The sequence below is a fragment of the Nicotiana tabacum genome, chromosome 1, assembly GCF_000715075.1.
Source record: "Nicotiana tabacum cultivar K326 chromosome 1, ASM71507v2, whole genome shotgun sequence".
Taxonomy (NCBI): Eukaryota; Viridiplantae; Streptophyta; class Magnoliopsida; order Solanales; family Solanaceae; genus Nicotiana; species Nicotiana tabacum.
Genome location: NC_134080.1, coordinates 96,870,040 through 96,882,952, shown reverse-complemented (window position 1 = coordinate 96,882,952; position 12,913 = coordinate 96,870,040). Strand labels below are relative to the sequence as shown.

At 38.7% G+C, this 12,913-nt stretch overlaps 1 pseudogene; it reads left to right on the top strand.

Annotated features, from left to right (window-relative positions):
* The first annotated feature begins 9,702 nt into the window (after positions 1-9,702).
* On the top strand, positions 9,703-11,188 carry LOC107807936 (disease resistance protein RUN1-like; annotated as a pseudogene).
* The last annotated feature ends 1,725 nt before the right edge of the window (positions 11,189-12,913 follow it).

The following is a 12,913-nucleotide window of genomic DNA, read 5'->3' as shown; positions in this document are numbered from 1 at the left end:
TCATCAATGAATACAATCACGAACACATCAAGATAGGGCCTGAATATAGTATTCATGAGATCCATAAAAGCTATTGGGGCATTTGTTAGCCCGAACGACATCTCCAAGAACTCAAAGTGCCCGTATTTTGTCCGGATGGCCATCTTTGGAATATCCTTCTCCTTAACCCTCACCTGATGATACCTGAAGGTAAATCAATCTTGGAGAAATACTTGGCACCCTGGAGTTGGTCAAACAGGTCATCAATTCTTGGAAGTGGATACTTGTTATTTATAGTAGACTTATTCAATTTATAGTAGACTTATTCAGCTGTCGATAGTCGATACACATCCGTAACGACCCGTCTTTCTTCCGCACGAATAGGACTGGTGCACCCCAAGGTGAAGTTCTAGGTTCAATGAAGCCCTTATCCAGCAAGTCCTTCAACTGCACCTCAACTCTCGCAACTCTGTCGGGGCCATTCTGTATGGAGGGATAGAGATCGGTTGAGTGTCAGGCAACACATCAATGCTAAACTCAATCTCCCTTTCAGGAGGAAGGCCTGGGAGTTCATCTGGGAAAACATTTGGGAATTCGTTGACCATGGGGATTGATTGTAAAGTAGGCGGTTTCGCCTCCGCATCCCTAATGCGAACGAAATGATAAATGTAACCTTTTGAGATCATTCTCCTTGCCTTAAGATAGGAAATAAACCTACCTTTTGGTGTAGCAATATTCTCTTTCCATTCAATGATGAGTTCACTAGGAAATTGAAACCTAACCATCTTCGTACGGCAGTCAACATTTGCATAGCATGAGGCCAACCAGTCCATTCCCATTATCACATCAAAATTAACCATTTCTAACTCAAATAAATTTGCCGAGGTTTGACGACTACAAATCATCACAGTGCAAACTCTATATACCCTTCTAGCAATCACATAATCTCCTATCGGAGTAGATACCACAAGGGGTTTACTTATCAATTCAGGTTCAATGCCAAACTTATTAGCCACAAAGGGTGTAACATATGATAATGTAGATCCCGGATCAATCAGCGCATATACATCATAAGAAAACACAGATAAAATACCTGTAACAACATCTGGAGATGACTCGAGATCCTGTCGACCTACTAGAGCATAGGTTCGATTTTGACCACCCCTCAAACTCGACACTGCACCTCTACCTCTACCATGACCGGTCGACTGCTGAAAACCCCGTGCTGGAGGTCGAACTGATAAGGAAGAAGCGGACACAGATCAAGTCGGCTGAGCCATACCATCACCTCCCCTGTTAGGACAATCCCGCATCATATGGCCAGGCTGTCCACAAGACTAACATGCATCAGAACCTCGACGGCACAGTCCAAAGTGGGCCTTACCGCAATGATCACAACGTGGTGTTGTGGGTCCTGTCTGACTAGTATCCCTGTGATATTGTGAGCCTGATGCCTGCGAACTCTGACCTGGACCAGACTGGGTAAATCGATCATATTGAGGCCTCTGAAACTGTGGGGGAGCACTAGCTACAGGTGGCGCCGAACTCCTCGAACACAGGGGCCTGACACTGCCTCTGAAGTCATTAGAATACCTTGCAAATCTATCCCTCTTATGCTGGCCCCTATCCTGCTCCCTATATGCCCTCTGCTGGCACTTACGATCCTCTAGGGTTTGGGCATAAGCCTGAATACCGGAAATATCCATGCCCTCCACCAAGGAGGCTGTCGTGCACTCATTTATCAGATGTGGTCCCAATCCGTTCACGAATAAATGCACCCTATCACTTATCTCGGCCACCATATGGGGAGCATACCTTGCTAAAGAATCGAACTGCATACTGTACTCTCGCACACTCATATTACCTTGTCTAAGGTTCAAGAACTTATCAGCTCTAGCTCGTCGTATCTCAACTGACAAGTAGTGACGAAGAAAGGCCTCAGAAAATTCCTTCCACACAGCTGGATGAGTGTTCGAACCCCTGGATCTCTCCCAACTATCATACCAGAGAGCCGCTAAATCCCGTAGCCGATAAGAAGCCAACTCTACTGCCTCTGTATCACTAACATGCATAACCCGAAGTGTACGATGAACCTGGTCAATAAAAGTCTACGGGTCCTCCTTGGGGTCTGATCCGGTAAACACTGGAGGGTCTAAATTAATAAAATCACGAACTCTCGTACTAACTGGTTTCTCAGCAGCACCTGTATTCTGCCTATGAGCCTGAGCAGCTACCAAGCTAGTCAATAACTGCAAAGCACTCCGCATATCCTGTTCTTTAGTGCCAGACGGAGGAATTGGATGTGTTGGGTGCCTCCTAATATCCTCTGGAGGAGATGGGGTAGATGAGGTATGAGACGGCATCTCACTATGAGCCTCACTTTGGCCTACTCTAGCTTGGGGCACCTGACTGGTACCCTCTCCCACAGTTGTATCAAGCCGTCTACTAATTGTTTGCTTCCTAGTTAAAGGCATCGCTGAAAGAAAACAAGGTGAATATTAGAGACAAACACTTACGACTCAACTCTACGCACGATCTAGATTCAGGAAGAAGGTAAAAACCCTAGATGTCATGTAGCCTCCTGATTATAAATGTGGCACGCTACACATCCATAATCAAGACTCTACTAGACATGGCTCATAGACAATCCCTAGGACAGACTTGCTCTGATACCAAGTTTGTCACGACCCAAACTGGAGGGCCATGACTAGCACCCGACCATACTTGCCGAGCACCAACGTACATTTTATCTAACTTTTTTTATTATCTTTTAGGGTTGATGAGATCAATATAAATGGTAGACCTATATCATGGACAACCAGCAATAAAATATGACGGCATGAACATACATAGCAGGGGATGACCAGACAATCAAGAAACTACATATAAGGTATGAGCTACCACGCTACCATGAAAGACTATACAACAAAAACCAGCCGACAAGGCATACCAAACTATACATGAGTCGACACTTGTCTATGAGCCTCTAAATGAACATAAGTGCTGCAACATAGCCGGAATAGGGCCCCGACATACCCATAATATCTATAATAGAAATGCATACCAAGACCATGACAAGTCCGGAGAAGGGATCTCGCCAATCACTGCTGAACTGGACAACCTACTGTGGTGAGGGAGCTGCACCTGCCTGTCTATTAGGGCCTGCAGCACGACATGCAGTGTACACAAACAAAAGGACGTCAATACGAATAAAGTACTAAGTATGTAAGGCAGGGAACCATAAATACGAACAGTAATGTAAGCAGGGATAGAGAATATACAACCTGGAACATCTGAGTACCTCTGAGGGCTACTGACATGAAATGCATGAAACATATGTATGTATACATAAACTTTTAAAACATACGCCTATGTGGGCATCATCATCATCATCATATCGTACCCAGCCATAATAGGCTTGGTAAAAACGTACCCAGCCGTCATAAGGCTCGGTAGAATCGTACCCGGCCACGTGGATCTCGGTAAAACCCAACTGATCAGTGGTTGCACAATATGTGCCGTACCCAGCCGACTATAGTGCGGCTCGGTAGAGTAAAATAGATACATATATATAATGCATGCTCGACTCATGGAATCACATTCTAAACCTTTCGGAGTGACGTAAGGTCGGTATCCTCTGTACACGTTATTAGGACCAACTCTTCATTACGAACCTTATAAGAATCAGGAAGTACCAACAACATTGATAACATAAGAATAAGAGAAGCAACATTAACATCAATCGTTCCATAAGAGGGAAGGCAATGTAAGTACTACTAGCTTCTAAGAGTGGAGTATCTTTGGAAGCTCGTTCATTACATTATGTACAATCGGAGTCATGCAAAAGAAGAAAAGGGATAGCCTCACATACCTTGTATATACTGCCCCAATCACAAGCTATGCAATTGTCACAACTCCTTAGTCTACAATAAGAGAAACGATACTATCGTTATCATTTAAGCGTCATAATTATTTTGTATCGACCACAACCTATTTTACGTTGAAACGGACAGCACCTCCCCTATATATATGACTTCACACCATTCCAAACAATCACCAAACATCCCAAACAACATCAATAATAAACATATTGAGCCTCCCAAAATAGTCCACGCACCACCTTATTACATCATACATACGACGACCACCGTAGTCGTGTCAAACGACCCGGAAATGTTATGAATCACTATCAGCCCACAACCCTACATATATATGGTGTTCCTCCACACACTTCCACCTCCAAAACTCCACAAAATAGTAGTAAAACACGCAGCCCAATAGCAACACAAAACAGTACGCTACAAGTGAATAACTCGAACTTACGGCTTCCGATCACCGTCCCGTGAGTTCTTACATGTATAGAACGAATTACCATGAATTAACAGCAGAGAAAAATGTATGAAAGATGGAAGTAACTTACCTTACTTGTTGGATAACTCATCCCTTCCCTTGATTCTTCAAACTCTAGGTTTTACCTTCAAATAGAACTTGAAAGAGAGGGAAAATCGATTAGGGTTTGTGTGGGATTTTTGGGGAGGAGTTGCAGGGGTTAACTTTGGTTTTGAGAATCTGAAATATGGATGAAATAACTGATTTCATAACCCCTTAAAAGTCCTCTCTTGGCCGACTTAGGTCTTTTAATTTTGTCCTATCATTTTGGCAAGTAGGTGATGCACCTACTTGTCATCTACCAATCTGTGCAGGCTTGCGAAAATATGAATATCTCTATACTCCGAGATCGTATTGAAAAATGGTTTAATGCGTTGGAAACTAGACTCGTAGATATTTAATTTGGTGGGTAGATCACCCCGTAATTCCTTGTAAATTAGGATAAAAGCTTAAAAATATTTAACCTAATGTTTAAGTAAAATTATGAACCTAAGTTGCGACAACGTTTGTCGACTTTTGTTTCATAACTCGTTTAACTTCAAGACTTATGATACGGATATTATATGATTCAAACACCTTAATACATGAACTTGAGTGTATTAGGAACCTCTAGGTTTACCTGAAAATACGAGTTACCACATCCTTGATTCGTTTATCTTCTAATACTTGTTAATCACCCTTATACACCCTTGTATCACTTAATACCAATAGGATTAACTTCTTATCATCTCAAAGGTAATTCCTTCTTGAATTTATGTTAACTAATATATGGCATGAACTAACGCGTGTGGATATGGGTTGTAACATGTTCGTAGCCGGTTGAGTGGTTTAAGCTGGGATAAGCTCGGTTGCTGGGTACAGATTTAATTCAGGATGCCTTGGAGAAGGTCAAGATCATTCAGGATAGACTTCGTACAACTCAGTCCAGGCAAAAGAGTTATGCCGACCGTAAGGTTCGTGATGTGGTATTCATTGTCGGAGAGCGAGTGTTGCTCCGGGTGTCGCCCAGAAGGGCGTGATTAGATTTGGGAAGAAGGGCAAGCTAATCCCTAGATATATCGGGCCTTTTGAGATCTTTGATCGAGTTCCAAAGGTGGCTTACAGACTTGCATTGCCGCCAGGTTTATCAGTAGTGCATCCGATGTTTCATGTGTCCATGCTTCGGAGGTATCACGACGATCCATCCCGCGTGTTAGACTTAAGAACTATCCAGTTGGACAAGGACTTGACCTATGAGGAGGAGCCGGTAGCTATTCTAGACCGGCGGTTCGACAGTTAAGATCGAAGAGTTATCCTTTGGTTTGTGTTCAGTGGAGAGGTTAGCCTGTTGAGGAAGCTACCTGGGAGTCTGAGTCCGATATGCGGAGCCCATATCCTTATCGTTTCAACAACTCAGGTACTTTTCTATGCCCGTTCGAGGATGAACTATTGTTTTAGAGGTGGAGAATGTGATGACCCAAAAGGTCATCTCTTATTTTAACAGTCAAATCTATGTTCTGAGGCCTTAAAAACCTCCTTTTGTGTCACCTCATTTGCATGCAGTCCAGGCGTATATCCGGAAAGCTTTTATGTGAAAAATTTGAGAAAATGCAAATTTTTCCTTTAAAATTAAATTTAAGTTGAGTTTGGTCAAAATTTTGGATAAACGGACCCAGACCCGTAATTTGATGGTCCCGGAGGGTCCGTTAAAAATATGGGACTTGGGCGTATTCCCGGAATTGAATTCCGAGGTCCCTAGCCCGAGAAAAGAATTTTTAAAGAAAATTATTTGCTGGAAAATATAAAGACTTTTGGAAATGAAATGGTGTGTGCTCTTGATTGTATCGGGCCCGTATTTTTGTTCCAGATCTCGGTACGGTTTTAAAATAATGTTTAAGTCGAATATGTGAAATTTGGTAAGAATCGGAGTTGATTGGATATTAATCGGATCCTCTGTTGTGAAAATAGTAACTTTAGGTGTTCTTGAGAATTTCATTGATTTTGATGCTAAATATGTAGTTTTTGATGTTATTTTGATGATTTGATCGCATGAGCAAGTCCTTATGATGTTTTTGGACTTACGTGCATGTTTGGTTTGGAGCCGCGAGGGCTCGGGTGAGTTTTGGATATGCCATGGAGTGTTTTGAGACTTAAAGGAAATAACTGTTGTGTTGCAGATTTGTAGACTTCGCATTGCCTTGCAAAAGCGAGTATCACATTTGCGAAGATCCATCGCAATTGCGATCAGAGGGCAGGGAGAGGGATCTTCGCATTTGCGATGTTCAATGTCCCAATTTGCGACTCTAGCAGTCACCACATCTGCGAACAATAGTTTGCATTTGCAAAGTTAGCACCCCAGGCCAAGCTTCGCATTTGCGATGCTTTGGTCGTACTTGCGAGTTCGCATTTGCGAACCTGTTATCGCAAATGCTATAACTGCGACTGTGTAAATTATAACTTAGATGGGATTTTAACTCATTCTTTCAAATTTTCAAACCCTAAGCTCCCATAGGCGATTTTCCAAAGAAACGTTCTTCCCCAAATCCTAGGTAAACAACTTTTAACTCATCTTTCAATCTACTTCATGTTTTTACAATATTTCATCACAAAATCTAGGATTTTCATGGGAAATTGGGTGTTTTTGGGTGAAATTTGGGAATTTCGAAATTTGAGGATTTAGACCTCAATTGAGGTCGGATTCAAAAACCTATTACATATTCGGGCTCTGGGTGAATGGGTAATCGGATTTTGGTCCGAACTTCAGGTTTTGACCAAGCGGGCCCGGGGTCGATTTTTGACTTTTAGGGAAAATGTTGGGAAAACTATGATTAAGCATTGGGTTGGAGTTCTTTAACATTTATTGACGTTATTAAGCTAATTATGACTAGATACAAGTGAATTGAAGGTGCAATCTAGAGGGAAAATGGTATTTCAGGCTTGATTGGTGGCTGTGGAATCGAGGTAAGTGTTTGGCCTAACCCTAGCTTGAGAGAGTAGGTGTTGTGTCTTATTTGCTACGTGTTAGTGTTGTGTACGACGTATAGGTGTGGTGACAAGTATCTATACGTTGGTGTCCAGCAAGCCCGTGAGTCTTAAACTGTGGCAGTTGTGATTCTTAATATGTACTATTAACGCTTAACTTGATGATTATCCCTGTTGATGGTATTTCTTGATAATTGACCATTGTTGAGTATTGGCTCAAGTTGAGATTTCTTTTGCAAAGTTAACTATTTATATTGTTGATTCCCTTGCCGGGATGTATTTGTTTATATTGTTGATTCCCTTGTCGGGATATTATTGTTTCTACTATTTGGGTGAGGAAAGAGCAATAAAGCATGAAGTGTGATGTCGTGCACATTCATACTTATGCATATGGCGAGGAAAGAGTGATAAAGCAAGAAGGGTGATGCCGTGCACATTTACATTTTTATTGATGCATATGGTGAGGAAGAGAGATAAAGCACGAAGGGCGATGTCGTGCACGTTCCTATTATTCACATGGTGAGGAAGAGTGATAAAGCACGAAGGGTGATGTCGTGCACATTTTCATTATTGATTGCATGGTGAGGATTGAGAGTAAAAGCATGAAGAGTGATGCCGTGCATCGATTTTTCTGTACTGTGATTATTTGGTGTTATTGGTTCAAGTGCCTTAATTGTTTCGTTTTCGTTATCTCTGTGTTTTCTTATTCTAGTATCCCCCCATAGCATGTTGCCCCTTCTGGTAAATTTCTGTTAGCTTCTATTATTGTTATTCTGTTAGATATTGTTTAACTACACAGGTTTATGCTGTTGGTCGTGTCCTAGCCTCGTTACTACTTCGTCGAGGTTAGGCTCGGCACTTACGAGTACATGGGGTCGGTTGTACTGATGCTACACTCTGCAGTTTTGTACAGATCCTGATACTACACCATACAGATCATAGTTCGAGGTTGCTGCCTTCAGTCCAGTGGAGACCCGAGGTAGTTCTGCAGGTGTCCGCATGACTTGGCGTCCCCTTCTATCCTGCTACTTTTTTGTTTTATCTATTTCTGAGACAGATTTGTATTCCTTTGTTCATACCACTAATTGTAATATTCGTAGACAGTCCGTAAATTTGGGGCATCAGTTCTGGGTGGAGTTTTATTATGCATTTTGTTTTTGTATTAAGTTAAATTGTTAAATTTTGTTCTTCCGCATTTTTGTTCCGCTGATTATCTTATATCAACAGGTAAATTGTTAAAGGGTAAACTAATCAGTAACGCTAGCTTGCCTAGCGCGTTCAATATTAGGCGTCATCACGGTCCCGACGGTAAAAAATTCGGGTCATGACATAAAGAATAGTACAACATTTTTATATTCTTAGTTAATAATAAAAACAACAACAACAACAACAACAACAAAATACGAATACGATGGTAGGTGATAACAACTAGGTAGATCATATATAACTTATTCTTGGTGTTCCTACAAGCCTTTTTAACCTTTAAATGTCAATATAAAGATAAGTATGGGATTAAGAAAATCTCCAATATTAGTGGACCCTTAATTTGCCTTAACAAACAAATATGTTTTGTGTTGGAATGAAATTAAATATAATTAATACCCATTGAGGATTCTTATAATTATTCCAACAGTTTCTGGATTGAAAAAATATGTTAAATAACTTATTATTGGAAGTGTGTTAGGTTTTGAAAATGTTACAAGTTATATGAATTTTATGATAGATATAACTTTCTGAATGACAGTTTGTCATCATGTTCCCAATGTGGACCGGAAACATGTTTCTCTAAGTCCTAATCACAAATAATTAAGATATATTTTGCCAATTTAAGTATTCTAGAATATGGTCATATAAGCTGAAATGTAAACGTAGTTCTATTTTCATATTGTTTAAACACTTTTTTTGTCATAAGGTTGACATTTAAAGGTTGCACATAGTAGTTAGGGACACTCACTCTAGAACCTTTGTCTTACTATAGAGATGTGCTAAAGTTGCATTTTGGTTACCTTGGGTTTTTCAAATCTATTTGCAATAAATAAGAGATAGATTGTGTAGTAATAACTACAAATATGTATTGCCAATTTGTTGTCATTTACTAGGTTAGTTAATGATCTGTAGACCTTAGGTTATGTAAATTTTAGTATATATATATATATATATATATATATATATATATATATATATATATATATATATATATATATATATTATATTCTTAGACTGCGTGCATGTCGGTAGTCACCTATTTATCTCTTCTATAGTTCTAGACAATTGCTTCTCAAAGAACAATCTTTTGTCAGTGACTAATAAAACAAAAAAAGAGTGACTCAGTTTGCTTATCATGCATTTCTAAGTTTCACAACCAAAATAGGCATGTCCTTTGGAGATTATCTTTTTTCAGCTTTATCAAATGCTGGTATCACACGTTCAGGGTTGACAAACTTGAGATAGATGAAAAAGGATGCAAAGAATTGTAGAAAACAATTCATGAATAAAGAATTCTCATTGTTGTCTTCACTAAAGAGTATACCTCTTCAGAGAGCTGCCTTGATGTACTTGTGTTTATACTTGAGAGTAAGAGAACTTTCGACGTTTTGTTCTACCTGTGTTTTATGATGTGGATCCCTCAGAAGTCAGGAAACAAAAAGGGATTTTTTAACAAGATTCTTTAATATATGAAGAGAGATATAAATTCGGGACTGAAGGAAGGAGACTGGAATGGTTGCAGAAGGTGAAGGAATGGAAGGCTGCTCTAACAAAAGTTACTGAATTGGGAGGAATGGTCTTACAGAATAAATCTGATGGGTAAAATTTTACTAGCTTGATGTTTATAGATAATTTTATATTAGTGGATTTCAAATTGTTCCACTGTAGAGTAAGTGCTTAATTTCTGACTTTAGATGGTATTAAATACAATCCAATTTTCAGGTGTGAGTCAAAGTTTATTAAAGAGATTGTGAATATGGTTGCAGGAAAACTAAATCGTGCAGTTTTAAGTGTCGCTCTCCATCCAGTTGGAATAGATTCTCAAGTTAGAGACATCAATCTCTGGTTGCAAGATGGATCAACTAGTATTGATATTATGACTATATATGGGATGGGAGGTATAGGTAAAACTATACTAGCTAAGACAACTTACAATATGAACTTTGAAAAATTTGATGGCAGCAGTTTTCTTGTTGATGTAAATAAAACATCACAAAGACATGATGGTCTTGTAACTATAAAAAGGCAACTTGTTTCAAATGCTCTGGGGAAGAAGGTTGAGAAGATATACAATATCGATGAAGGAGTCAGCAAGATTCAAGAGGCCACTCATTGCAGAAGAATTCTTCTTATTCTCGATGATGTAGACGATAGAGATCAGTTAAATGCTGTATTTGGGATGCGATAATGGTTTTATCCGGGTAGTAAAATTATCATTACAACCAGAAGTCAACACCTATTTGATGCTAGTGAGATCTGCAGATGTAAGATGTATAAGGTCATACCATTGAATGCTCAAGAATCAATTCGACTCTTCAGTTGGTATGCTTTTGGAAAAGAACAACCTTCAGAAGATCACAAGGTCCTTTCAGAAAATGTGATACATCATTGCAAAGGGATTCCTTTGGCTCTCAAAGTTTTAGGTTTTTCTCATCGTGACAGAAGTATAGAGGTGTGGGAATGTACATTAAGGAAACTAAAGGCAATCCCTCAAAATAAGATCCTGGAAAAACTTAGAATCAACTATGATTTACTGCCAGATGATGATGTACAAAATTTATTCCTCGATATTGTCTGTTTTTTTGTTGGAAATGATAAAGATTATGCAGTTACAATACTTGTGGATGATGTTTTTCTCAGTAGTAGGACTTGACATTCTTTCATATAGATGTCTGATTGAAATGGACAAGGATAAGCTACATGTGCATTCATTGATTCAAGATATGGGAAGAGAGCAAAGTCAGACAAAGAAGAGACTAAAGTAGCTTATTCTCCTAAACCAAATTAAAACATGTGACTTCCCCCTCAATCTCCTAGTTAAAAGTACTGCTCAGAGCTTTTAATTAATCACCACATGTTGGTGATTATTTATTATGGAAACAACTCAGTGAATTTTATACGGTTACTTTTAACAGTACTTCAACTATATTGATATGTTTACAATTCACAGACTATGATAAGATGAAAGTTCTTTTGAGACAATTTATATAACCAAAGGTCTACAACATAAACTAACTAAAATGTGCTAACATTAGTTGACTGAATAATGTGACTTGAAATTCACACAGAAAATGCATAAAGCATTTTACCAAAACTGGTAAGTGGCATCTCAGACTTAGCAGATCTTAATTATTGTATAGTTGTTTTCTAGATTTCCTTAGCAAAGACGATCATCTCTTTCGAGATGAAGAAGATATAAAGAATAAAACTAAACTAATCCCAGTCGTCAACTACATTAACCAATTAAAACACTGCTGGAACAAGAAAGAAGAGAAAGATTATGGATTTGAAGAACTAAGAAACACCACATCTAAACACATATTGTTACAAATTAAGAGGCAAATCTAATTTCTACAAGCATGTTTGATTCTTAAATCTTAATCTTCTAGCAAGCAAACAAATATCAGAGGTAATACAAGAAGCCTCGCCATAAAGGGCATCAATGTAACTATAATTCTAAAAAATATACATATAATTTTAAGAAAAAATCCAATATTTGAAAAGCAGAGAGATAAAAAAAATGCGATTTCACAATAGTTATTACTACAGTTTAGCGACACAGATTAACCATTATAACTTGACGGACGAAAACAAGGGGAGCATAGTTAGAGTGACGGAGAGAGAATAGAGGGAGGAGATCAGAAAAGAAGCCAACAAAAAAAGATGAAAAAGCAAAAGGAAAAATCATCCAAATATCACCCAAGCCCATCGTTGCCCTCTCTAAAAAATTCCAATACCCAATTTCATCTTTTCTCTTCCTATCCATTAAACTCATCCCAAACCCATTTCTTTTTTTGGACAAAATCAGCTCAACATTAGCTCCAAAATAATCCCAAAACCACCCCAAAATGCAACAGTTAAACGAAAACTAAAACCCAAAAAAACTAGTTCCAAAATGCCACCAACATTTCAGCCGAAACTTCTATGAAAACAAGTTGAAAATCAATCCAAAACATAAAACAAAAATATTAACGGGTAGTTATAACTTGAGTTTACCTTGACGAGAAGAAGAACGAAATCCTATTAGTATTGACATAGATTCACCAGAGAAGACAAATTATAAGCTACGTATAGAAGCCCAAATTTTTTTGTGATTATCTGTTGAGTTTTGCTCTACTTTGTATATATAGTGTTAATATCAGAACTTCTTCGCCGATCGAGTAGTGGCCAGTTGCAGCGAAAGGCCTATTTGTTCGTGATTATTTGCCTCTTCTTTGTTGAAGTTGTTGTGCATGTTTTGGGATATCATTAGGCGAGAGATTATAGGGTTTTTTTTTTATAATTTGGGGGTTTTGTGCGGATAGATGGTTGTGAAAATAAAGGAGGGAAAAATTAGCACTTGTTTTTTATTTTTATTCATATTTAACGAGGGGATTGA